Source organism: Brachyhypopomus gauderio, chromosome 21, assembly GCF_052324685.1.
Source record: "Brachyhypopomus gauderio isolate BG-103 chromosome 21, BGAUD_0.2, whole genome shotgun sequence".
Taxonomy (NCBI): Eukaryota; Metazoa; Chordata; class Actinopteri; order Gymnotiformes; family Hypopomidae; genus Brachyhypopomus; species Brachyhypopomus gauderio.
This window is the reverse complement of record NC_135231.1, coordinates 10,423,117-10,448,751: the sequence shown is the minus strand read 5'-3', so window position 1 is coordinate 10,448,751 and position 25,635 is coordinate 10,423,117. Positions and strand designations below refer to the sequence as shown.

General features: G+C 39.8%; 1 long non-coding RNA gene across 1 annotated transcript; it reads right to left on the bottom strand.

Annotated features, from left to right (window-relative positions):
- Positions 1 to 11,550: 11,550 nt before the first annotated feature.
- On the bottom strand, positions 11,551 to 12,575 carry LOC143484961 (uncharacterized). The gene is made up of 3 exons (XR_013122758.1): positions 12,251 to 12,575; positions 12,045 to 12,143; positions 11,551 to 11,915 (listed from the first exon to the last, which is right to left on the bottom strand). It is a non-coding gene; the product is annotated as an uncharacterized LOC143484961 (long non-coding RNA).
- Between the last annotated feature and the right edge of the window lie 13,060 nt (positions 12,576 to 25,635).

The window sequence follows — 25,635 nt, the reverse complement described above, 5'->3', positions numbered from 1 at the left end:
ACTTACTCCTCCATGATGAACGATTTGACCTGCTATCTTCAGTCTGCCCACCATCGTCCCTTTTCCAAACTCCTCAGCATTATTATGCAGAGCTGTTTTCCTACATGTGTAATAAACAACCAGGCATTGCCACAAAGGCATGGGAAATTAAAGCTGGCTCTGGGAAAATCTTCTTTCGTCAAATTATCAGTCTATATTTGATCCTTTCTTCAAAGAGAGTAAACACAATTGATCTGACAGTATCAGCCTTGGTAGTTATTGCATTACACCTCTCTGCTGCAATACCTTTTCAGTTCTAGTGTTCTAGTGTACAACTTATGTTAATTTAACTCTTTTTAATTAACCTGTGTATGGTAGAAAATCTAAAATATACACATAGCTGTAAATGTAAGTACCGGCACCAGGGGGAAGTGTGTTGTTCTTTGCCCCGGGCCTTGATATTCACTGCAGGTCGACACTAGCTACAGTTATTTCCTTAGAAAGTCCTTTACCTTAGTGAGTAATGTAATCCAGTGTATTCTTGTATTTGTAATATTAAAGGTTTTCAACAAAACCTGGCATAATGTAGCATGTTTGTTTCTCAAATGGCTTTCATTTTCACACACTATTTCTCTTCTTTATTTTCTGAACTGTCTGACGTGCACTAGGGTACACTACATTACACTTGGCTCGAGACATTCATTGTGGCTTATGTGTAAAATCAAGAACACCAATGAAGCATCCCGATATCAAAACGTAAATCCCGAGACGCATCGGTGCGTTTGCAGAGTCCAGAGTTTCTACTGCCACGGCTGTTCTTTTCACATATCAACCTTTGCTTTTGCCTATTAATAACCACCATAACCACCAAACTCATTTAATATAACTGGCATACCCCCACATGCTGTCACAGCAGAAAATACATGTTTAGTAAATTTTAATATCTACTTCACTTCCATTACAGATCACCAGAAAATGTCATGGTGCCCTGAATTGGCAGAGTACTTGCAAAAAAAAGAGAGCTGTTGAGTTACCATTGAATAAAAGTTTCAGCTCGGAGGAACGTGCCCATATGTATTCCAAACTACGTGGCTGTCACGGTACAGTGGGCCCCCTGCCGGTTGCCCCCGTCCACAGCGGCAGCTGTCCTGTTGTTGTTGTGTTGTGTTCGCCCCTCAGGTGGGCGGGGCTCGCGATCGGTCTCACCTGAGGGTCGTTTGTTCGTCTATATATGTCCTGTCTTTGTACCAGTTGACCGCTGGTTATTATATCCTTAATTTGGATCAACTCACGGGTTTTTGGTTTGCGCACTTTCTTCATTAAACCATCAATTTTCCCTGAGACTTGGCGTGATCGCTTCCATTTTTTTTCGCTCACCCTGACCGTCACAGTGGCAAACGTAGCTGTCTGTAGCAGTCTCAGCAACAAACCCACAGGCTGTGTTGGCACCACGCATTAAATAAAGCATAAATGTTACTTTATATGTAGGTTATCCATGTCGTCTAACAATGAAGGTTACCTGGTTCCCATGAAGCATGCTTTATTAATGATGCTTCCTCTGACAGTAAGTGCTCACAGGTAGTGAGTCACACTCTTTGGTGTCTGACACCTGGGGTGGTCATTATCTGAAGCCTTTAGGACGTTTGTTACCTCTGTATCCATTTCCGAAGATTCTGAGTTTTCTACAGTGTTCTGGTTGTTCTGGTTGCCTGGCTCAGAAATCTAGGGTGAATGTTCTTTGAGAGTGGGTGTGAACTGAGGAAATGTGTAGACATTTTCACACCCATGTGCACTTCGCACTGTCAGCCCTTGCTCTGTTCTTACTGTCTTTTGTCTTGTTTCTGGATCTCCTCTGTATAGTGCTGTAACGTTTGTTTTTTTGTGCATAGTCCCTGCTTTGTAAACATTAGAGTCTGACACAAAGCTGTTGTATGGGAGTACCTTATATTATCTGAACACTGCCTCATCCATCTCATGACAAACTACAAGCATGTGTAACCTATTTTTTTGCATGTAAAAGCAGGTTGCATGTACAGTATTTTTGTATATATGTACATTTAAAAATTCAACAAGATTATCCTCAAGTTATATGGCTGAATCATGATGTCTTAGACACCTATCAAATACATCATCATATTTGTAGGGGATCAGAAGCCCTTGTTATAATTTCCAAGTTAAAAACTATTAAGTGTTGTCATTACTCTAAAAAGCCTTTACATGTTTTTCCTGGATGCCACAGGGAGCTGATGCTGACAGTTCTGAGTATATCTGGTATTCTGGGGATTTGATGACATCCAACCACTAAGTTTGTGTTCAACTCACTCCTGGCCATCACATTATAGCCTCAGGTTTCCATTACGTTCATTCTGATTAGACATATGGTGACCCTGACTGAGTCATTCAACCATGTTTAGGTAAATCCTGGTTTTCTCGGGCATCACCGTGCAAGTTTCTACAGTTTTGTCCTGAAGTATAATTTCAAAGTGGGGTTACTTCCATACTCATCATCATGGAGAAATGTGACTTCTGATGTCTTTTATTAGGGAAGTCATGTGAGCCTAAATTGGTCCTTAATTTCTGTTGCGGGATGAGCTCTTATAGATCCAGGAGGTCCTTGGTCTTCTCCCACGTGATTTCTGTTCATTCCAGTGATGTACTCCTTCTTCTCCATATCCACAGTCTGTCTGAATTAACCTGAATTAGCACCAACTCACAATCATCTCTTCATTTCAACTTATTATTCTTCTATGACAAGAACCCCAGTACATCATTTCTGGCACAATTGGGTCACCTAATACATGTCTTGGGGCTCACAGGTGCTCCAATGGATCAATATCTTCATCCAGCGTGAATTTTACATCTGTCCAACGTAGAAAGGTTGTCGCTGTCTACATTTTGCACCTGCGTTGCATATGCGTATGCAACGTATGCGTATGCGTTGCGTATGCAGCTACTCCACCTGGCTTCAAAAATCTCTCTGCCCCCAGACAGAGTGGTCGTGGTGGAGGTTTAGCTATTTTATTCAACAGCAAAATTAACATTAGTGTGTGCGCATTGCAGGAAACAGCTCATTTTGAGTGCATGGCTCTCAAAATATCTGGACACAGCTCTTTACACTATTACTTGTCTACCGTCCTCCCAACAGCTCACTCTCGGAGTTCATTCTAGAATTTGGCGAAGTATTAACTGTTGTTAGCTTTCTTTCAAGTTCATTGGTTGTCCTCGGAGACTTTAACATACACATTGACAGATTTTTTATCATTACTGGACAGTTTTGAGTTACAACAGCATGTCAACTTCCCAACACATAAGCATGAACATACTTTAGACTTAATCTGTTCCTCACCTGCAACTATCACAAATGTATCTGGTCATGACATTGCTATATCGGATCACCTGCTCATTACATCACGTATTGCACTACACACTGAACTCCACTCCACTAAATCATCTGTCACTTACCGTAGTCTTTCATCCATTGTTTCAACTACATTTTTCTCTGCCCTGGAATCCACAAAATTTCCCCTCATCACTTTTATTCACAATATTGACAATGCTGTCGCTGTATACAACCAGTCCCTTACTGATACTCTCAATACTCTAGCACCAGTTAAAACACGACTTGTGCCCTCCTCTCACTCATCACCCTGGTTTACTGCTGAACTTCGTGCCCAGAAAACCACTGGTAGGCGCCTTGAGCGTCTATATAGGAAAACTCATCTATCTGTTCACTACCAGGCATATATGGATCAATTGGCCAAATATAAGGATGCTTAAAATAAAGCCCGTACACTTCACTACACATCAGCAATAAACAGCGCTGGCTCTGACCCCAAGCGACTTTTCAAGATTGTTAATAACCTTCTGCGTCCCTCATCATTGTCCCCTTCCCCCACAACTGATCGGTGCAATGAATTTCTTAATTTCTTTAATCAGAAAGTGTCCCTTATTTATCAGGATTTGTTGAAGCACCAGTCACACAATTCCTCTCTCTCCTCTTCCTCCTTGACTACTATCCTGCTCCCTCTGCAGTCTCTCTCCTCCTTTTCATTAGTTAACTCTGATCTTATAGCCAGACATCTCACCAGCGCCAAGTCAACCACCTCAATCCTGGATCCTGTCCCTACATTTCTGCTCAAACAGGGCATTTCTTCACTTGCTCCCTCTATCTGTCATATAGTTAACCTCTGGACACATTCCTGTAGAGTTAAAAACATCTGCCATAACCCCAATTATCAAAAAACAGAATTTGGACACTACAATTTTAAGCAATTATAGACCAATATCAAACCTCCCATTCCTATCAAAAATTCTAGAACGTGTTGTTGCCTCCCAGTTACTCCAGTTCATGTCTTCTAATGATCTCTTCGAGATCTTTCAGTCTGGTTTCCGTGCTCAGCATAGCACAGAGACATCACTCATTTACGTACTTAATGATCTTCTTCTTTCTTCTGACAAAGGCTACGCATCCATTCTTCTACTCCTTGATCTTACTGCTGCCTTTGACACTGTTAATCATACAACTCTCCTCTCACGGCTTGGTGATTTAGGTCTCTCTGGTACAGTCATCTCCTGGTTCACTTCCTATTTATCAAACAGATGTCAATTCGTTCGACTGGGTAACTGCAAATCAGACCTATCCCCTCTTTCTCACGGTGTCCCCCAGGGCTCTGTACTTGGTCCACTGCTATTTACCATCTATATTCTGCCTCTTGGTAACTTGATACGCCAATATGGGTTAAACTTCCATTTCTACGCTGATGACACCCAGCTTTATATTAGTTTTAAACCATCTGGCCCCTTCCCACCTCCATCCATTACCAAGTGCATCAGAGAACTCAACCTATGGTTGCGCTCCAACTTCCTCCAATTAAATGCTCATAAGACCCAGTATCTTGTCATCGGTACTAAATCTGTAGTCCAGTCCCTTGCCAATACATCCCTCTCTGTTGATGATACTCAAATTGACTCATCACCTACAGCCCATAACCTCGGAGTCTTGTTTGACCCATTTCTGTCGTTTGAACCACATATACGCTCACTTAGTAAATCTGCCTTTTTACAACTTCGCAATATCTCCCGCCTCTGCCCACATCTTTCTCCAAATTCTGCTGAGATCCTGGTGCATGCACTCATTACCTCAAAGTTAGATTACTGTAACTCTCTCCTCTATGGGCTTCCCTCTAAATCCCTTCGATCCCTTCAGTCTGTTCAGAATGCTGCTGCTCGTGTTTTATCTCAAAACCCAGAAAATACGAGCATATAACACCAGTATTAGAACGTCTCCACTGGCTCCCTGTACACCTGCGTATCCAGTATAAACTCCTAGTGCTTACATTTACAACACTCGCTGGTGCGGCACCCTTATATCTGGCCAACCTCCTCCACCATTATGTCCCACCACGTAGACTGCGTTCCTCTGACACCGGTCTCCTTGTTGTTCCTAGGTATAAGTTAAGCACTATGGGGGGTCGATCATTCAGTGTGGCTGCCCCAACACTTTGGAACTCTCTCCCGCCATCACTCCATCTCTCTTCATCTCTCAATTCATTCAAAACACAGCTAAAAACTCACCTGTTTTCTCAATATTTTCACCTAAACTCTTCATCCTAGCCCGGCTTCAATTTATTTAATCTGTTTGTATTGGTGTTGCCTGTTTTGTATTTTTTGTATTGTTTGTTAGTTTGCGTATTTTGGTTTTTGCATCTGGAAAGCGTCCTTGAGCATCTTGAAAGGCGCTATACAAATGGAACTTATTATTATTATTATTATTATTATCTGTTGACTTTGAAATAGGCAGTCACTTCTCAAAAGAACTACATGACTTTAATGCTTTGTATAAATTATTTTTACGTAAATTACATAGTTTTTTTTGCTGTGTTGTTAAATGTTAGTATAAGAGTAGCAGTTAGCAGGAATGAATGAGACTGTGTGAGTTAAATGCAGTGATTTCTTTTCGTGTCATACCGAAGACATTTATATTTATTTAAAGCATTTATATTTACATCCCGCTCTGTAAATACGGGGCGGGGCGTCAGCGGCAGCTTTGGGCATGCGCAGTTCATTTGCAGTGTGGACGTGGAGCGGTGAGGGTCTGCTCTGAGTGTGAGACTGCACTGAGTGTTGTGGGCGGGGCTCACGGCAGCACCCGCCCCAGAGGACAGCAACTGAAGAGCGTGTGTGTTCAGAGTCTCCAAAAGTCTCCAATAACACCACAAAAAGTCGCTAGATTTGTCGCTAGTCGCAAAAAGTTTCTACAGGGTCTGAAAAGTCGCTAAATATAGCAAAAAAAGTCGCTAAGTTGGCAACACTGGAAGGCCCTTGCACTACACACACTACTTCACTGCGCCAGGGACTCCCTTGTATATATACTGCGTATTGCACACGGCACAATTTACACTAACCAAACCTACCTCTTACACTTCTCTCTCTAGTGAAGTGTCTGTTTTATATTTTACACTCTGTATATTGTACTGTCTGTATTGTGTTGTACTGTCTGTATTGTGTTGTACTGTCTGTATTGTGTTGTACTGTCTGTATTGTGTTGTACTGTCTGTCTGTTGCACTTATGTTCTGTCGGCACTGTGTTTTATGTTGCACCATGGTCCTGGAGGAATGTTGTTTGTTTCACTGTGTACTCTGTATGTAGTTGAAATGACAATAAAACCTCTTGACTTGACTTGAATTAGGTGGTCAACATGTAGACACACACATAGTTGTTGATGTGGTAACAAGGAATAGCAGGTTTTCTGGAGCTTTAGCATGTCTATGTCAGCATGTAGCATGTCTGTGTCAGTATTTAGCATGTTTGTGTCAGCATGTAGCATGTCTGTGTCAGTATTTAGCATGTCTGCGTCAGCATGTAGCAGTGGTGGACGAAGTACAGCAATTATGTACTTGAGTAAAAGTACAGTTACCTTGCACTGAATATTACTCAAGTAAAAGTAAAAGTATTCACCTCAATTTTTTACTTGAGTAGAAGTACAAAAGTATCTGCCTTCAAAAATACTTAAGTACTAAAAGTAAAAGTAAAAACCTTTTTTTTTTATCTTAGCGTCACATCAAAACCCCTAGGCCTAATCGATCAACAGGTGAACAGGAAACAGTGCCTTACATTTGCCTAGCAAACACAAAATACACAAAACTAGCCTATATTATCCTCACAACATTCATCTCCAAACTTTATCCATATTAATAATTCACACTAGAAAGGTAGACAAGTGGACAAACCGTTTAATATGAAAACAAAATTCACCACCAAACAGAACAATAATTTCGAACCGGCCACTTCAGACCAGCTTGGGGGACTTTTTCTGAGGTTCTATTGTCCACCACATGGCGGGACAGGGAAGCTAGAAGCTACTGAACTCATAATATTAAACTTGGCCGATTAATTAATATAATAATAATAATCAGGGTTTCCAACTCTCACACAATGAGCGTGAGACACACGCAATGACTGTCTTTACCAGAGACCGTCTTCACTCGCGCACACGACATACATCCGATTTCTCACACTGAAAAAAAATCTAGTTTATTTATCTCCGATCTACATATATGATTCAATGAGTTACTAGTTCGCTCTGGCGATCGATCGCGATATAATACTTAATTTGTGTTCAACAATTTACACTCGCCGCCACCCCACCAACATTTTACACACATGCCGCCGCCCCGCCCCCCAACCCTGATAATAATAATTTTTATAATAATTTTAATAATTTTGCTTCGCTCATATTTGCTTGCCTTCGCCTCCCTCATAGGAATGAATTGCGAAGTTCGCTTCGCTTGGCCAAATTCGCGTGTATGTGTCCCCGGCTTTAACGTTTGACGTGGGAGTCTCCTGTGTTAAACTGGCGTTTAGCATCTCCACAGATTGCAATTTGGGTACTAGCACACTGCTTTGGATAAAAACATCTATTAAATGTAGTGTATTTCAATGTGATATAATTAACCAGGGTATATAAACCTACTAATCTAATGGAGAACTTACTTCGATGTGTTTTTTCAAGTTTGACGGCGAGTTCATAAATGATGACAGCGATGTGTTCTTCGGAATGCAGAGGAGGAACACGAATCATTTTTCTTTTCGAGGAATTCAAACAATTGAATTGGCTAAATAAGGCCAGGGGTGCTGGGGGAAGCCATCTGTTGCAGCCATGTCAGATCCTCAGCCATTTAGCGTACAAATCTTAATCTCTTACTGAGCGCTGATTGGTTATAGTCTGTGACACGGTACACTTTGACCTGTCGGTATTTTATTAAGCGTTGATTTAAAAATGAAAAAGGAACGAGATGTTTCTGTAAATGTAACGAAGTGAAAAGTAAAATTTTTCGCTTTGAAATGTAGTGAAGTAAAAGTATAAAGTCTTACCAAATAAAAGTACTTGAGTAAAGTACAGATACATGGAAATGTTACTTAAGTACAGTAACGAATTACATTTACTTAGTTACTGTCCACCACTGGCATGTAGCATGTCTGTGTCAGTATTTAGCATGTCTGTGTCAGCATGTAGCATGTCTGTATCTGTGTCTTTTGTCTGCTGTGCCAAAATGTCCAGCAAGCACATTTGTGTGCTCAGAAACTATCCATTGATGAAGAGTTGGAAGATTATCCACTGGGAACATTAGCAAAAGAGCAATAGTTTGAGACTTCTCACCTTCAAGGTGTTTCCAACAACAAATGTTTCTAATGAAGAGGCCGGCGTATGTGTAATAGTAGGAAATGATTTGAAGTGGTAAAAATGGTCAAACAAACAAATATTCTACCAGACGCCGTTTTGATTAACCTTTTCATTATAACTTTAGTTGAGGTCATGGACAGAAACTAGGGTCTGCTTCATTGTGTGAAATATATTTGATGAGCAACCTATTGATGTGTAGCACATTCATTACCATGGTGTTTTAATGGCTTTCCATGAGAAAAAACAGGTAATCAACATGGTTATATTATGTGATTAGCCAAAGGCCTAACCCTCCATACTGACCGATGTGTACTGTACTGTACTGTATAGAATTGTTTTATTATTTTTTACATTGTTCTTTATATGTGGCACTAGTTATTTGTACATCATTGTTAAGACTTAGCACCTGTAAATGTTTGAAACTCTTTTGATATGTGTATTGACCAGGACAGTGTCACATCCAACTCCCCCCTCCTCCCTGGTCCCGCCTAGGTTTCCCCGTTTCCCTTCTGTCTGTCACGCCCCTGTCCTCAGTACTCATACCTGTGTCTCATTTTCACTCCCCTGTTTCAGTGTATATCATCTCCTCTGTTTCACTTCCCTGTGTCGGTCATTGTACGTGAGTCCCTCCTTGTTTTCCTGCTCATTTCGAAATCTCTGCTGATCATGTTTCAGTTCATGTTCTCTGCCTTATCTCTAGTTCTTTTGTTATATATGATTTCTCCTCATTGCCCTGCCTCCCTGCTCCGCGTAGTCTGTCCCGGTTTAAGGAGGATGTCCCGCGCTGGTACCCAGGCTCTATCTTCAGGCCCAAAGCCCTCCCAGTTGACGAGGTTTTGAGGGGGCACGCCTTAATTGCACGTGAGCAAGCTCCCAGGTACGGGCACTATTTTTCAGCCAGTCGTCCAGGGCAGGGACATCAGGGGGAGTTTTGTCCCACAGGAAGAACGGGGGCTGATATCCATAAACCCATTGAAAGGGAGTGAGCTTAGTCGAGGAGTGGATTATAGAGTTACGTGCATATTCTGCCCAGGGGAGATATTTATGCCAATTCCTCCAAGACATGCAGTACTGACATAAGAACCAACCCAGTTCTTGACTGTAATGCTCTACCTCACCGTTCGACTAAGGATGATATCCTGAAGTTAGGCTGACGGTCACTCAGAGCAGTTTGCAGAACTGGGTCCAGACGCGCGAAGTAAATTGCACTCCCCAATCTGAAACGATGTCTTCTGGTAGTCCATAGATACAAAAGACATAGTGAAAGATGTCGGAACAAAAACGACGGTATTACCTCCCGAAATAGGCAGGTCAGTGACGAAATCTACTGCCAGATGAGACCACGGTCGGCAGTGAACAGGTAATAGGAGGAGCTTACCAGTGGGAAGTGTACATGGGGTGCGTGATCAGGCACATACCTCGCATGCGAGTACGTAATCGCGGATGTCTTCTTCCCACGACGGCCACCAGTACTTTTGAGCAATGAGATGTTTGGTCCGTGTGATGCCAGGGTGACCTGTACTGGGCGTGTCGTGGGCGAGCTGAAGGATACACCCTCTTATTGACACAGGAACTTACTGTTTTCCTTCGGGACCGTCCTCAGGGCCCGGATCAGTGCATAGCGCTTCGTCTAAGTCGTCTTGTACATCCCACCGGATGAGATTTTTTTTTTTTTTAAGAATACGTTCAGGTACTCCGTCACCCTGTGTTTTCTTGTGGATCTGAGATAGAGCGTCCGCCTTGGTATTCTTGAAACCGGGTCTGTAAAATACTGTGAACTGGAAGCGAGAAAAGAATAAAGCCCACCTTGCTTGTTGTTGATTTAATACTTATAATATAATTTTATACATTTTGGGATTTTGTCATGTAAAAAATCATAAAATATTTTTTTTTCCGCCGATCGAATTCCGCAGTCAACCGGCGAAAAAGTGATGACCCGCAAATTATTTTTCCCATTAATATCTTATAAAGTCCCGTGAAAGAGTGAATTCACAAAAGCTGAAGTGCAAAGTGTAGCAAAATCACTGTGACATAATACAAAAAATAAGTATGAACTAACCTACAACTGAGTGCAAAATAAATATTCAATTAACAGCAACATTAAGATAAAAACTGTACATTCAGTTGAAAATATCAACTTAAATGTGCAATCAAAAAGAAAATGTGAGTGTTGGCAGTGCAAACGTGAATCACCTCCTTAGCAACAGTTCTCTGGGTGACAGTACATTCAGTGAACAAATCAGAAAGTGAACGAGAGCTTTCAGTTCATGAACGAATCAGAGTGAACGAGAGCTTTCAGTTCATGAACGAATCAGAGAATGAACGAGAGCCCTCAGTACAGTTAACGAATCAATGAACGAATCACTGAGCATGCGCAGTTCCCTCGCAATGACAGTCTCCGCCTCCAGATTCGCGGGTGATTCGGTGATTCACAGACCACACTGCAGTTCCTCTGCTGGCCTGCAGGGTCGCTGCCGAGCTCAATTACTGAACTGAAAAAAGAACGAATCATCTGAGGAAGTGATTCGATTTAGTTCGTTGGCGAACGACACAACACTACTGGACCAGTCCATCGGTTTCGTCCAAAGAGAAAGTGTTTGGCGTGCTGGTGAGTAGTGATGGGAAGATGATACCTCAAGGAGTGTATCGACACACTACACAAACTGTGTTGACACAGTATTGACACTGTGTTGGTCACTCAATAGTGACCCCTGCAGTAGTTATAATATCATTGCAAGTAAACAAAAAGAAAAGAATCCTGAAAACACATCGTGAAATATTTAATTAACATTTTACATACATTTTACATAACATTAACATAACGTTTACTTAAAATATGATCTCATCATTTTATAATTTCATTTGCTCAATTTGTTGTGTCCAAAATTTGCTTAAAATCTTGTGTAAATGCTAAACCAACTCTGCAAAATATAGCAAATTTGTCTAATAAAATTCAGCTAAAATGTGCAGCTTATGTAAGGATTCTCATTAATAAAAAAGAAAAATAATATAAAACACAAAAAATGACAAGAAATTCATTCATTTATGTATTTTTATTGAGGAACAAAAGTTTTTAAAGTGTGTTGGCTCCAAGGCGATTTCTCCTCTTAGATACTCCTGTCTTAGAAAAAACTCTTTCACAGGGTACAGACGAAGATGGTGTGCATAAATATCTAAGTGCGATGGAGAGGGGCTGACAGTCTTTGATGATCGTGGTGATCACAGCCTCATCCACAGCTTGTTTGTTAGGAACTGTAAGGAAATATTTTTTGCCTTATTAAAGTACTGACAAGTTTACAAACAGTTACACAAAATAAACTATTTTACATTAAAACATTTAAATTTTATTTGAGAATTTTAACACTCCTGGGGTACTCTCACCAGTATGTGCTGATTCTTGCCATGCCGAGCTCTATAATGCCTCGGCATTAATGAAGTGCTCTTGTAAGAAAGCTCCGTGGAGCAGAGTCGACACTTCACCTACAATAAAATAAAACGTTACTTTATCTGAATACAATTAAAACCCCTTACCAGAAAAGAGTACAAACATATTTAATAAAAAAAAATGTCCAAATGAGAAACAATACCTTATTTGGCGTCAAAAGATCAAATTGACTCCAGACAGTGGAAAATTTCCTGGTTCGATCCGTGAGGGGAAAAATACAAAATCCAGAAGCAACTGTGGCTGTTTCTCAATTCAGGGGATGCAGCCCACGAAGTGCGCGTTTGTAGGCCGGTTACGTCACTGCGCCGCGACGAGGCTGTCCCAATTCGTGGACTCCTTCTTATGCGGCCGACGAATGTAGCCTTCAAAACCCCGAAAACGAAGGATGCATCTGAGTATCCTTCGCGTCCCACCATATCCCAGGATTCATTGCTCTATGAACAATAAACAGGCGGAGTCTAGTGTACGGGCCGAAGAATTCGTTTTTAAATGTCTGTATTTTTTAAATATGGACATTTATACTGCAATGAGATGCTAAATAACATGCCAGTTATTAATGATATTGCAGGTAAACATGTGCTTTGAGTATTTACTAAACGTTTATACGTAAAAGTACGAGGCTGAAGTTGGTTACTTATTCGCAGTTTGAGATTCGTTTGGTTACTTATTCGCAGGTCCGTATTCGTCGGCTGAAGTTGGTTACTTATTCAAAAAGGTTGTCTTCACGATGCGTGTTTGCGGCGCACTTTGTTTAAAAGCGATAGATTAAACGTTACATTAAACGAGCGTAGGAGCAAACATTTAAGAGGTTATTGTTTCCCATACTGATTTTGTGAATGTAAAAAATAAAAATATAATGAAAACATTTCATTTGTAAAATGGTTTCTATTTCAAGTCGTTTCAATTGTATGCAGTTTGTACATGATGATTGAATTCGTCAACATTTCTAACGTAAGGAAACATATTCTTAGATTTGAAAACTAAAAACACAGAAATGCTGTTCTAGAACACAAATAATCGGAAGAAGAAATACCAGCACACAACATGGCATATTGAGCAGTGGGCAGATAGGTGAACGCATTTTAAAGGGGCAGTTTCAGAGGATTATTGAAAGCCTTATTTATGGTGGGCCAGAGAAATAACAAATGCATCATGAAGAACAGGTCACTCCCTAAGAGAGGAACCTGATTTTAGCCTGATCCAACATCATTTTATACCTTAAATCTAACTGGAAACACTGCATATTGAGTAGTTAAGTGCACAGATTTCAGAGGTGTGCTGTATGCCTATAAGGCGTCGGGCCAGACAAATAACACATGCATCATACATAACTAGTTCCTATATGTATGAGGAACCTGGTTCTGGCCTGGCCCAGAATCATTTTATGTGTCAAATCTAACTGCAAACATGACATATTGAGTAAGCACACAGCTGAAATGGTTCACAGGGCCAAGTTCAGAGGCCTGCTGTATGCCTGTAATGTCTTGGGCCAGGCAAAACTCAATTGTATCATACATAACTAGTTCCTATATGTATGAGGAACCTGTTTGTAGCCTGGCCCAGAATCATTTTATGCCTTAAATCTAACTGGAAACATGACATATTGAGTAGTTAAGCACACAGGTGAAATGGTTCACAGGTTCAAGTTCAGAGGCCTGCTGTATGCCTGTAATGTCTTGGGCCAGGCAAAACTCAATTGTATCATACATAACTAGTTCCTATATGTATGAGGAATTTGTTTGTAGCCTGGCCCAGAATCATTTTATGTGTCAAATCTAACTGCAAACATAACATATTGAGTAAGCACACAGCTGAAATGGTTCACAGGGCCAAGTTCAGAGGCCTGCTGTATGCCTGTAATGTCTTGGGCCAGGCAAAACTCAATTGTATCATACATAACTAGTTCCTATATGTATGAGGAACCTGTTTGTAGCCTGGCCCAGAATCATTTTATGTGTCAAATCTAACTGCAAACATGACATATTGAGTAAGCACACAGCTGAAATGGTTCACAGGGCCAAGTTCAGAGGCCTGCTGTATGCCTGTAATGTCTTGGGCCAGGCAAAACTCAATTGTATCATACATAACTAGTTCCTATATGTATGAGGAACCTGTTTGTAGCCTGGCCCAGAATCATTTTATGCCTTAAATCTAACTGGAAACATGACATATTGAGTAGTTAAGCACACAGGTGAAATGGTTCACAGGGCCAAGTTCAGAGGCCTGCTGTATGCCTGTAATGTCTTGGGCCAGGCAAAACTCAATTGTATCATACATAACTAGTTCCTATATGTATGAGGAATTTGTTTGTAGCCTGGCCCAGAATCATTTTATGTGTCAAATCTAACTGCAAACATAACATATTGAGTAAGCACACAGCTGAAATGGTTCACAGGGCCAAGTTCAGAGGCCTGCTGTATGCCTGTAATGTCTTGGGCCAGGCAAAACTCAATTGTATCATACATAACTAGTTCCTATATGTATGAGGAACCTGTTTGTAGCCTGGCCCAGAATCATTTTATGTGTCAAATCTAACTGCAAACATGACATATTGAGTAAGCACACAGCTGAAATGGTTCACAGAGCCAAGTTCAGAGGCCTGCTGTATGCCTGTAATGTCTTGGGCCAGGCAAAACTCAATTGTATCATACATAACTAGTTCCTATATGTATGAGGAACCTGTTTGTAGCCTGGCCCAGAATCATTTTATGCCTTAAATCTAACTGGAAACATGACATATTGAGTAGTTAAGCACACAGGTGAAATGGTTCACAGGTTCAAGTTCAGAGGCCTGCTGTATGCCTGTAATGTCTTGGGCCAGGCAAAACTCAATTGTATCATACATAACTAGTGCCTATATGTATGAGGAACCTGGTTCTGGCCTGGCCCAGAATCATTTTAGCCCTCAAATCTAACTGCGAACATGGCATATTGAGTAAAGCGCATAGGTGAAATGGGTCAGACGGCCAAGTTCAGAGGCCTGCTGTATGCCTGTAATGTCTTGTGCCAGGCCAAACCCAATTGTTTCATACATAACTAGTTACTATATGTATGAGGAACCTGGTTTTGGCCTGGCCCAGAATCATTTTATGTGTCAAATCTAACTGCAAACATGGCATATTGGGTAGTTAAGCGCACAGGTGAAATGGTTCACAGGTTCAAGTTCAGAGGCCTGCTGTATGCCTGTAAGGTCTTGGGCCAGGCAAAACTCAATTGTATCATACATAAGTAGTTCCTACAGGTATGAGGAACCTGGTTTTGGCCTGGCCCAGAATCATTTTAGCCCTCAAATCTAACTGCGAACATGGCATATTGAGTAAAGCGCATAGGTGAAATGGTTCATGAGGTGGATTTCAGAGGCTTGCTGTATGCATGTATGGCATTGGGCCAGGCAAATAACATATGCATCATACATAACGCTTTACTATATGTAAGAGAAACCTGATTTTGGCCTGGCCCAGAATCATTTTATGCCTCAAATCCAACTGGAAACATGACACATGGAGTGGTGCGCACAGGTCAAATGATGCAGAGCAGCAATGTAAGAGGCCTGCTGTATGCCTGTAAGGTCTTGGGTCAGGCAAAACTCAAATGATTCATAAATAACACGTTACTCTATGTATGAGAAACTTGATTTTGGCCTGGCCCGACATCATTTTAGCTTTCAGTTCTAACTGGCATTATGTAAGTGCACACTGATGGCAGGCCAGAGTCATGGCATGTCAGATAAACCTGTTTTGTGCACTTTGCATGAAATGCCTAGTGATTCCTGTATCAAGTTTATTATTTTAGGTAGGTATGTAGGTAGGTAAGTATGTAGGCAGGTAGGTAGGTAGGCAGGCAGGCAGACAGACGTAATTTGGGACCCCCCCCCCTTCCCACTTTTTCAAAAGACGGTTTTGGTGCCCTGCACTTTTTATGGTCAAAAACAAATATTTAAATAGCGACGAATCAAGCGCTAGGACCACACACAAAACGACCACTCCGAGTTCTCACGCTAAACCCCCCCCCCCCCCCCCCCCCAGTCAACGTTCGACACACCCACCAACCCCTCCACCCAACCCTCCCCCCAACTGCTCAACGATTGACACCCCACCCCCCGCACCCCAGTTCTCAAGCCATTGTGCCCCCCCACCTACAGATAGATAGATAGATAGATAGATAGATAGATAGATAGATAGATAGATAGATAGATAGATTGTAGTGAAGTACACAAAATCGCAAGTCGTAAGTACGTTAAGCTCTTTTAACAAGCTAAAACACAACTCGCCGAGCAAACTTGAAAACTTAGTGAAAGCTGAATGCCACAAAAACAGTCACCAGCAATAACCAGTAAGACATAAACAATAAACAGCAAAGGAGAGACGGGATAATTGAGTACACATAAATTTATAGGGAGTGATAACGGAGAAGCGAAGAGCGTTACTGGGCACCAATGGGCGACAAGGGGGCCATAAACAAAAAAGCACGCTAACGAAAACAAACGGCACCGTGAATGGGCGAGCGTAACGTGTGACCAGATAGCATATTGCAATTTTTAATGCCATTTTACATTTCATCTTATTGACTGGAAGCTGGGATATTTCTATTTATAAAGTTTTGCATTTGAGCTCAGACGGATCATAAAGACGTTGGCTATCGAGTATCCTAGGTGGACAATTGTTCACTTTGTCATGCCGTGGAAACTTTTCAAAAACCAAAATGAAGCTGAGGAGAAAGTGATAAGTCTGTTTCAAAGTCATCTAAGAGTTTTGGATGGTGAAGGATACAGAAATCCAGACTCTGTATGGGGTACAATAGCAGCTAGCATTTTAACCAACAGGTTGCAAACGAGAAAATGGCTTTATCATATCTGGCATGAGGACAGGCGTCATTTGAAATCCAGAGCAGTCTTTTCAGATAACAAAGACGATCATGTGGAAAGTTCTTTCAATGACGCGGAACAAACTATTTCTTCTAATAATTCGGAGCCAGTTTTCTGTGTCTGTAAAAAGATAAATGACCCGAATGAACCATATGCACAGTGTGATGTTTGCAAAGACTGGTTTCATCCAATGTGTGTAGGCTATAAAAGCATAGAGGACATCAGTATCATTTCCCCATGGCACTGTCCAAAATGCTCAGAGGAAGAAAAGAAGAAAAAAAAAACCCACATACAAGTAACGCACGGAAGCGATTATTTCAGACGGATGGAAATGCAGAACTAGCTGAAAATTATGGTGAGAACAGTAATGATGACGATTATGATGATGGTGATGAGAACGATGACAATGGTGATGCTGATGATGCTGATGATGATGGTGATGATGATGATGGTGATGTTGACAAAGATGATGGTGATGATGACAATGATGATGCTGATGATGATGGTGATGATGATGATGGTGATGTTGACAAAGATGATGGTGATGATGACAATGATGATGGTGATGATGACAGTAGTGATGTCAAAGAAGTTGGTGATGAAAATGATGATGGTGACAAAGAAAATATAAATGAGACGTCAAGTGTCACACCAACGTGTTCATCACACTTTTGGATTACCTTGTCTCCAACAGAATGGGAGGCAATAAAGCCAGAAGGAGATAACCAATATGATGCCCTAAAGGGTGCATGGACAGACATCATTGCCTATAAAATTTCAAAGGTGAACAAATTTTGTGTTTTGACCTTTAAGTACAATAGAGTTCGAAAATCCCTTTCACGGAAAAAAAACTGCCCATATTGGCAAGGAAGAGCTCTGTGTAAATTCCAAAACTGCACTTCTTACAAACTTGTGCTTAAAAAAAGGCCACAGAAGAACCAAAGCAAAATTGCCATAAGGGTTATGGTGAGAGGAAATATTCACCATTCTCTTGGGGAATCCCATCGCCAGCACTGCAAAAATCAGGACAGAGAACAATTAAAAATCACAACTTGGAGAATTTACACCAATGCATGTGCACACAAAGAAAATTGCACTTGCTGATGAAGACAGAATATCCCATGGAAACATAACAGATGTCCCATCACTTTGTGTTCTTCAAAAAATTTCCAGCGATAAAAAACTTCAAAATCGCTATGATCCTGACCAATACCAGGAATGTCTGTATTTACAGAGAATACAAAATGCTTCAAAACCTCCTGCAATCACCAAACACAGCAGTTTGCAATATGTAAGTGTTTCTCCTTTTATAATACACATTTACACTGATGCCCAACTCCATCTATTGAGAGACCTGCAAAAATCAGAGGCATGCCTTCTTTACTTGGATGCCACAGGAACAGTTGTGTCAAAGCCAAGTTACTGTCAGAATAACATTTTGTACTATGCCTTGTGTTTATCAACACAATCCACAACAAAAACCACTCTTCCAGTTGCAGAGATGCTTAGCTCTGATCAGAGCACTCCCACAATACAGAACTGGTTAGCTTGTTTGAGCAGAGATTTTTTCAATGGATTTAGGATTCAGCTGCAACCACAAAAGGTAGAAACTGATTTTAGCTGGGCTATGATACATGCAGTTACACAGGTTTTTAACAAGTGTAACATTCAGGATTACCTAAGAAAATGCTTTTCATTTTGCCAGGGAAAAGAACTGAGCAACTTCACTGTGGTCCATATCTGTTCAGCACATATGATGAAACTGATATCTGTGAAGACTGCAAAGATAAAAGCAAATAAATCAAGCAAGGACCTGTTTCTCTACTCCTTTGGACTTCTGCTAAATACAGGATCACTAACCAAAGTTAAGATCCTTCTCAGAAGAATTGTATGTGTTTTTATGGCAAAAAAGGAGACACATGAATACAAGACGTCTGTAAATGCCCTAAAGAATGCAATTGAAACACAATCAACAGATTTGTTGAGTCCAAATGAGGGGGACACTTGCACAGATGCAGAACAACATGAAGATGTGGATTTGGGCATCACAAAAAGCTCACCTTTCACCAAAGTACTGGCCCGCTTTTTCCAGTATGATTATGCAAAAATATGTGAGGGAGAGGAAGACAATAAAACGTCTTCTGAAAATTCAAACTTCTGCACTGAATTGGTGAATGTGTTGAAACGTTACACAGGCACCATACCACTTTGGTCAGGACTGATGCTACAAAGCTTCAACAAAACTCGCGATACAAATGCTTCAGTGGAGAACTGGTTTAGAACAACGAAACGAGTTGTTCTAAGAAGCCAGTTACATCGCCGACCTGGGGACTTCCTACAGATAATGAATGAGTTTGTAGCAGGTAGAGTACGGGGGGTGACACTGAAGATTCCCAAAAAACAAAATAAAAAAAAACCCGAAAACAAGGAAGAGCAAAAGGCAGTTGTGACTGAAGAAGACTTCTTTCAGGAGCCCCTCAGTCAAGAAGAAAAATGGCTAAAGAGGCCCAAAAAAACCTCTAAATACTTCACTGCCCCACTATCAAAAAGCATAGCAGAAACAAGCAAAAATTGCCTTCCTTGGTCTGGCAGGGGTAAGTGGGAGAAAACTACTGTCCAACTGACCAATACATGCACTGTGGACAACCTTTTATACACTATTCACTTGTCAATGACAAAATATCCAAACGTTGTACACCATCTTGACTTGCTGAAGAATGAAGACCAATGGATTGATTGCCTCCTTAAAGTCCATGGTTATTTCACAGAGAGGCAGTGGACAAAGGGAAAACTTTTGTGGCTTAGCAACTTTCCAAGATTTCAAGGAAAGAAATATTGGGACTGTTTTGGCTCAGAGGAGGACTTCATATCATGCCGCCTTGATTATCTCCAGGCAACAGAGTGGGAAATAAGCCTCTCTTCCCAGAGCTGTTCATTGCCGTCATTGAGAAGAACAACAAATCTTGTAGAAATTCCGTGAGTATTCAGTATTTCATTCTGTTACTGATTCTTAAAATACAAATGTGATTTAAAATGTGAAAAAAGTATATTAAATGCATGTTTTTTTGGTCTATAGATGTGATAACTTCACGGCTCTGCAAAGTTCATTTGATTCCTGGACAGAAGAATCCCAAAGAGAATGTGGAAGGAAAAAGTAAAATATCTTGTGTTTGTTTTTTTAATTATTGCTAAATTTAAACTAACCAAAATGGTAATAGTATCTCTCTAAAGTCTTAGTGTTACAGATATAATAAATATTGCTAATACCATATATCACACAAGTATAAAACTTTATTAAATATGTATTTCAGCAAAAAACAGGAGGCGTGTATGGGAGTGAGAACTACACATTCCAGGCATTTCATTAATGGCCTGCCATGCTTAATGGTTAGCTCCATGGTAACCACCACTTCAGGACCTTTGCCATCAGTTCTTCATCCAATGTCTTTGCCATCATCCATAACAGTTCTAGGAGAGAGGTTAGTTGTTTAAATTAAAGTTGTAAAGATTAAGCAGAGTAAGACAGATTGACTTGACTTTGTGGTGATTTTGTCTTCCAAAAAAAGGTACGAGCCTGCTGCAATAACATACTACGTCAGGAACAAAGTACATTTCATTTGTTTTCATCGACTTCATGAAGACAATCAATGGTATCTTTATGATGGTGCTGAAGAACTGAGTAGACCAGGCCATGGAGAAGTTAAAGCGACAGATTCGGTTGTGCAAAGAATCTTGTGCAGTGACTGCCAGTTAGGCCATCTTTTGTGTATTCGAGTAAGTTATGATTGTATGCATATCACAGACTAATTCTGTCACATGATTAACAAAAACCTATCACAATGGTTTGCACTGATTCCTCTGGAAATGCAAGTATACTACAAAACTCTACCATTTATAATAGCTTCCTTAACCCATATTTATTATATTACAAAATAATACAAGGCAACATGCAAATATATGTTATTACAGCCTTCTATGACAACCATAGCTTGGAGTATTTAAGTAACCTAAAATAACTTTTGAATAAGAAATAGTATATTTGCTATTGTTTGATGGCAAAGTATTGTGTTGGCTGGATGGACTTGAATGATCACAAGTTCAACATAAATGCACCTTTAACATTTATATGATCTACAAGGACCTATATTTGCTAAAAATGTTAAATATTCAAAAATATTTTCTTCAACATATATATAACAAAAATATATATTAACAAAATATATCTTATTCAACAGGCTGATGTAGATAATCCACAGATGAGAAACACAGATGAGCCACACATGGTAAAAATGTGTTTTTGTGTACTGATGTACTTTCCATTTTGAGCTGCTTTAAGTACATTACCCAAATTAAATATGTACTATTTTTCTCATTCTAGAATCACAACATATACCAACAAATTTTGAAGGCAAACAGTTGGTATAATGAAAACAAACACCATTTCAAGGGAGAGGTTGCACCACCACCATTGCTACACATGAGCAGAACTGAGACAGAAGACGCTATCCAAAAGTTTGACATGCTGGAAGAGATCGTCAGTGACGATGACAGAGCTGACATCCTTGTGAATTTTTCCTTTGTTTTCAAGGAAATGGAGGATATGCATTTGTTTTTGGCAAATGTTCGAGACAAAATGAAGCTTAGAATTTGTTGTGAAAAAATGAAAGACTCTTATGATGACTTTTAGAAGATGGTACAGACTCTTGTAATATTTATAATATTTTATATTTATTTCTATATCTTATCACTGTATTAAACATTATTTATTTATTTAGTCATTCAATTTATTTATATTATTTATCTTTTTGACTTTGGTTGTTCTTGTTATATTGTTGACTTTGGTCACTAAAGCAATGTAAAGCTCTATTCCTTAAAATGTTTAATAAATAATTTAATATTTTATTCTTTGAACAACTATATTTATTTGTAAGTTCACTTGTTTGATTCTTTAATTGGGTTTGGTTTAAATTGTGAAAGATAATCTTTTTTGGGGGGGAACATTCAATTGAAATCTTACAATGTAACATTGAGATAATCACTGATTAGTGATTCATGTCATAGCAATACATTTGGATTTTACTTATGGGTTTGATTCATTTAATGGGTTGCTACTCATTAAAGAAGCAAGTTGGAGGCTTACATATTTCCTTATTTAGGATGATGCAACTAGTTCATGCAGCATAATTTCTGTGCAACATGACAGATGATGGAGGTTTACAATCCTCAAAGCACGTATAGTCTAGTTTTAGGTATTAAGTAACCAAAATAATAATAATAATAATAATAATAATAATAATAATCTTTATTTGTATAGCACCTTTCATACATACATGCAATTCAAAATTCTTTACAGAATAAATAAAAACAAACATTAAAAGGAAGCAAAGATAAGACAAAAAGAAAATATTAAAAGAAATTAAAGATAAAAAGGAAACAAACATAATAAAATAATGACAAATTATAAAATAATAATAATAACGTAATAAAATAAATATTAGATAAATACTAATAACATAAAATGTAACTACATAAAATAAAGTTAAAAAAAAGTAAAGTAAATAAGATAATAATAATCTGGAAAACTATTAAAATAATTAGAACTGAGTTACAGTTTCTTAACTAAAAGCAGATCTAAACAGGAACGTTCTGAGACTCTTCTTGAAGCTATGCAGGGATGAAATGCCTCTGAGCTCTTCAGGAAGAGAGTTCCAGAGCTTTGGGTCTTAATGGCTAAAAGCACTCTGGCCAATCTTTAATTGGATTTTAGGAATCACCAGTAGAATACTGTTTAAAGACCTGGCTTGAAAGTTGCACCGTGTGAAGCCTTAGAAGAAATAATGGTAGTGGTTCATTTATTTTACAGGGCCAGAAAAAGACGCATAACCAACAGGCAGTTATTTCCCAATGCTACATAAGAACAGGTTGACATACACCTGTCTGTCTAAAACACCATTATTAAAGAGAATATCTAAACCAGGGGTACTCAACTGTCCGGACCCGAACGCAGTCCTGTCCGGACCCAATCTCATTCCTGATTAACTGGATACGGACCAAAAAAAACCCGGAGCATTGATTTCAGGGCTATTGAAAAAACACTCTGTCACGAGTGTTAGGTTTGCCACCCCCGCTCAACAACTTACGTTCGCAACCCCCCCGTTAACAACTTACGTTCGCCACCCCCGCCGCACCGCAGGTCACAGGTATCTGCCAAAATTGGACCGCGGACAAATTTAGTTGAGTACCCCTGATCTAAATAATCTTAAGTATTTAAAATGTGCTTTGATCTACAAAGATAATTAAAATTACAATAGGGTTCCCACACTATGTGTGTGAACCCTAAAAATATGATTCTTGAGAATAGAGGGCTATTCCTGGCCAGAGCTGAAACAAGCATTGAATTTACCAATGGAAATTGAATTTGGAGTTATGATGATTTTCTTTTAGGGAGAAACCTGGTCTCTATGTTGGAGTATTCATTTGTGTGATTACATGAATAAAGCCTACTAGTATGTAGTTGAAATTTCTCTAAAAATAAAATATTAATAGACTGCACTATTAACATTATATAATATTTTAACTGCATTAGATACTATTATACAAACTGAAGTCTAGTTTATCCAATAGATAGGCACATGTTTAATATGATGCATATGACTTTTGCCTGGCCTGAGACATTAGCGGCATCTAGCAGCAAGCATCTGCAATTGAACTGTATCATTTCACTTGTGCAAAACTACACAATATGCCATATTGCCAGTTAGATCTGAGGGAGACAGTGATGTCGGGCCAGGCTAAAGCTAGGTTTCTCTTACACATATGAACCTGTTATGTATGCTGCATATGTTATTTGCCTGGCCCAATGCCTTACATGCATACAGCAAGCCTCTGAAATCCACCTCATGAACCATTTCACCTGTGTTCTTAAATAGTCAATATGCCATTTTGCCAGTTGGATTTGAGGCATAAAATGATTCTGGGCCAGGCCAAAATCAGGTTTCTCTTACATATAGTAAAGCGTTATGTATGATGCATATGTTATTTGCCTGGCCCAATGCCATACATGCATACAGCAAGCCTCTGAAATCCACCTCATGAACCATTTCACCTATGCGCTTTACTCAATATGCCATGTTCGCAGTTAGATTTGAGGGCTAAAATGATTCTGGGCCAGGCCAAAACCAGGTTCCTCATACCTGTAGGAACTACTTATGTATGATACAATTGAGTTTTGCCTGGCCCAAGACCTTACAGGCATACAGCAGGCCTCTGAACTTGAACCTGTGAACCATTTCACCTGTGCGCTTAACTACCCAATATGCCATGTTTGCAGTTAGATTTGACACATAAAATGATTCTGGGCCAGGCCAAAACCAGGTTCCTCATACATATAGTAACTAGTTATGTATGAAACAATTGGGTTTTGCCTGGCACAAGACATTACAGGCATACAGCAGGCCTCTGAACTTGGCCGTCTGACCCATTTCACCTATGCGCTTTACTCAATATGCCATGTTTGCAGTTAGATTTGAGGGCTAAAATGATTCTGGGCCAGGCCAAAATGAGGTTCCTCATACATATAGGAACTAGTTATGTATGATACAATTGAGTTTTGCCTGGCCCAAGACATTACAGGCATACAGCAGGCCTCTGAACTTGCCCCTGTGAACCATTTCACCTGTGCGCTTTACTCAATATGCCATGTTCGCAGTTAGATTTGAGGCATAAAATGATTCTGGGCCAGGCTACAAACAGGTTCCTCATACATATAGGAAGTAGTTGTGTATGATTCAATTGAGATTTGCCTGGCCCAAGACCTTACAGGCATACAGCAGCCCTCTGAACTTGGCCCTGTGAACCATTTCAGCTGTGTGCTTAACTACTCAATATGTCATGTTTCCAGTTAGATTTGAGGCATAAAATGATTCTGGGCCAGGCTAAAAACAGGTTCCTCATACATATAGGAACTAGTTATGTATGATGCATGTGTTATTTGTCTGGCCCGACGCCTTATAGGCATACAGCACACCTCTGAAATTGCCCCTCTGAACCATTTCTGTGCGCTATCTGTGCACTTAACTACTCAATATGCAGTGTTTCCAGTTAGATTTAAGGTATAAAATGATGTTGGATCAGGCTAAAATCAGGTTCCTCTCTTAGGGAGTGACCTGTTCTTCATGATGCATTTGTTATTTCTCTGGCCCAACATAAATAAGGTTTTCAATAATCCTCTGAAACTGCCCCTTTAAAATGTTCACCTATCTGCCCACTGCTCAATATGCCATGTTGTGTGCTGGTATTTCTTCTTCCGATTATTTGTGTTCTAGAACAGCATTTCTGTGTTTTTAGTTTTCAAATCTAAGAATATGTTTCCTTACGTTAGAAATGTTGACGAATTCAATTATCATGTACAAACTGCATACAATTGAAACGACTTGAAATAGAAACCATTTTACAAATGAAATGCTTTCATTATATTTTTATTTTTTACATTCACAAAATCAGTATGGGAAACAATAACCTCTTAAATGTTTGCTCCTACGCTCGTTTAATGTAACTTTTAATCTATCGCTTTTAAACAAAGTGCGCAGCAAACACGCATCGTGAACACAACCTTTTTGAATAAGTAACCAACTTCAGCCGACGAATACGGAGCTGCGAATAAG